Source organism: Ochotona curzoniae, unplaced genomic scaffold (genome assembly GCF_017591425.1).
Source record: "Ochotona curzoniae isolate NIBS_2020 unplaced genomic scaffold, NIBS_Ocur_1.0 scaffold_3208, whole genome shotgun sequence".
Taxonomy (NCBI): Eukaryota; Metazoa; Chordata; class Mammalia; order Lagomorpha; family Ochotonidae; genus Ochotona; species Ochotona curzoniae.
The window spans coordinates 24,636,066-24,639,470 of NW_024467106.1; the positions used below are offsets into that span (position 1 = coordinate 24,636,066).

The following is a 3,405-nucleotide window of genomic DNA, read 5'->3' on the forward strand; positions in this document are numbered from 1 at the left end:
CAATAGATTTTATTTTCTCTTCTTCATTGAAGGTTACAGTTGCTTCAGGTGTCCCAGTGATATTCTTTATAATTACTTATGTTCTACTACGTGACCTACTCTAGAATTACAAATTGTATTTAGCTTTTATGTCTGTGTAGTTTTCTTTAACCTGCCACTGTGTCTAATATTTTCTGTGTCTTCTGTGCCATTGCTATTTTAAGGAATACAACCTGTTTTTTTAATAGACTATCTCTTAACTGGAATACTTTTAACATTTCTATTTAAAGAGTTTCAAGTTATACATTTTGGATTGGAGCTTTGTATAATTATACTGTATCTTCAGATTAGTGCAACTAGTAACATGATTTCTACTTATCTCTCAGTATTGATGTTACTGATACCCCTTTCACTGATGGATTAGTTATCTGTTGATGCTACAACAAACAATATGGCTACTGAACTAGAAGTTTAAAAAAAAAGATAAGACATTTAATAAATGGCCATTACATTGGATCAGAGTGGGAGATAAGTCAACTGGGTCCTAAACTTCAGAATCTGACATAATAATCCAGATGACAGTCAAGGCTGACCTATCATTCCAAGGTTTGACTCAAAAATTCTATTTTAACGTATATTTGATTATTGGACTCAGAAGAGATGGCATTTCAGCTGCCACCTCCCCCAAAACCCTGGGAGACCTGCCAGATTCCCAGAGCCTGGCCCCACATTCCAATCTGCTGATTTGGGTCCTACTTTATTGCTAAGACTTGGACAGCCAACACTTAATCAGATTGCCCCCACCTATTCTTCCAAGTCCTTCCCAGCAGAGAGGAGGCAGCAACACACACACTTTCAGACCTGCTCACAGCTCATTTTCTTCTGCCTATGGTGCTTATGGAAATACATTCATGGAAGCTATAGCCCTTATAGTTATGGATATGGTAGATTGGGCTATAACTGTCTTCATGTGGATTATCTTTCACCCAATAGATTTGTTCAGCAAGCTGAAGAAAGCAGCAGAGGTGCGTTTCAGTCAATTGAAAGCATAGTGCATGCGTTTGTCTCCACATGATGGTGGATGCTACCTTTTCAGCTGTGTATAGCAGTTTTAGGGCCACGCTGGATGTAGCAAATCACTTTTCCTGATCAAAAATACACTTTACAAAAGTGTTCTCAGCTTTTGTTTTAGTTAGGACTGTAAGATATCTTTACAGATAGTTACAGCACATGATAAATTTAAGAAGAGGCTCTGAGAATTGAGGACCTCTGGGCAGAAGTGAAGGAACTGTGATTTGCCTTGGTGCTGAGGACCAAGCTGGTAACTCAGCAAAATCTCCGTGTTATCCTGGGTGGTCCTTTCCTCATCTGGAAACTTGTTTCTATTCACAGTGATGAAGTAATGGGTAAAAACAACTGTGCAAATGGTGAGGATGGCCACATACTTGCTAGAGCCGAATATGATTTTGCTGATTATTAGAAGAAGATATATCTTTCCGTGCTGGTGATATGCTGAGTTTAGCTCTTAAAGAACAGCTGCCCAGAATACATGTCTGGCTTCTGGTTAGTCTTCATGGTCATACAACAGGACTTATACCTGTAAATTATGTCAAAATTCTTGGTTAAAGAAGAGATTAAAAAAAATGCATCACAAGTGAGTAAAATTTCCAAGCAGCAACAACCTTTAACCAAGCCCACACTAACAAAAGGAGCAACAAGCACTCCTTCTTTGGATGAACAGGAAGCCTCTTTTGAATCTGTTTTTGTTGAAACAAAGAAGGCTTCAGTGGTACCAGGTTCCACAGGGAAAAGTGGAAATAAACCAGAATTTTAATATCTTTCATGACTGTGAAGTTAGACAGTAGAATACTTTAAAAAAATTTTTTTCTGACAAAGCCACAAACTAACAAAAATGTATCATTAGCTATTTCAGGTGTGTTGCTGCTAGAAATTGTTAGTTATATGCTAGTATGTTGCTTTAGTGACCTGGTTATATGTGTTGCAAGTTATTTGACCATGAGGCCATCTATTTCGCCTGGATCTTAAGATTATGAAGTTTGCTCTAGTTTTCATCTTTTAAATCCATGGGTTTATTAGAAGAGTAAAATTGATGAACTATAAGATGTATGGCTTGCAACAGTAAGGATCATTAGTGTTTATTAAAGTTGAAATTAATTTATTTTGAATTCACAGAAATTGAGTGATAACAAATACAGGAGCAAGAAAAAGGATACTTTTTTTTAAGAACAACTTTAAACTGAAAAATAAAAATGTTCTGATCCATAAAAAATAAATAACATGTATTTAATTGTTAGTAGCATTTGTTCTTACACAAGCCACTGAATTGAAGGCTTATTATATACTAAAGATCTGAGCACTCATACTTTGGGTGGACCACTTAGTAGATCCACACTTGTAAATAAGTTGCTTATATGATGGCAGATTATTTTGAAAATCAATAATGGAGAATGTCTAATATAATATTATTATGTAACGTCATCCCATAACATTTTGTAACATTTTATTGATTGAAATAGTAGTTCCCGCCCACACTTAAGAAGAGGCTATTCTGTTCATTAGGTATGATTATCAGAAGGATGAAATGTATAGTGGGAAATCATTAAGACTATTCACCATAATTTTTATGTGTTTTCTTAGTATTCTACCACTTAGCTTTCACTTAATCGTTTTTACATTAATAAAAAATTTGTGGGAAATTACTAGAGACTATTAAATATACTGTGCCTGAATACCTCCTGCATTCTACAATATTATCATCTATTGATGATTTTCGTCAAAGTGAATTTTATTGAGTCAGTTTTATGACAGTCATTTCTATGACAGAATAATGTATTCTATATAAATCTGTTGGTAGAATAAGTTTATTTACCACTTGTTAGCTTATTTTTCTGTTTTCAGGCAATCAACATAGGTACAAATTTCATCTTATATGGTAGAATTTTATTTATAATGCCATCAAGCTGAATTTTATGTTTAATTACTATTAAAGTCAATTTTACACAGAATAAAATGCACTCACTTAAGTACGCCCATTAATTGGTAACTTTTACAAGCTGCATAAAAAGTAAAATATGAAACTTTAAATGCTAAGAGTTTACTCTTTTATAATTTTGTCCTAAATATGAAGGATCATTCTCTTTAAATCATCACTAAATATTTCATATTTCAGAAATTCCATATATTATGAAATCACCAAGTACTTTCTATTTTGTGCCTGGCTTCTTTTGTTAAACGAAATCCATTTATGTTATTTATATTTTATATAACACTTATTTTTTGCTGGTAAACAAAATATATTTAAAGAATAATGGCTTCCTGTTAATAAACCTCTGAATGTAAGTTTGAATGCCAGAACTTCTGTCTCATCTGGGTCCTGAAAGAAAATGAGAAGCACTATTATTTATG

At 33.8% G+C, this 3,405-nt stretch overlaps 1 pseudogene; it reads left to right on the forward strand.

Moving 5' to 3' along the window:
- Positions 1–639: 639 nt before the first annotated feature.
- LOC121144602 lies at positions 640–1,813 on the forward strand (annotated as a pseudogene).
- Positions 1,814–3,405: the final 1,592 nt, after the last annotated feature.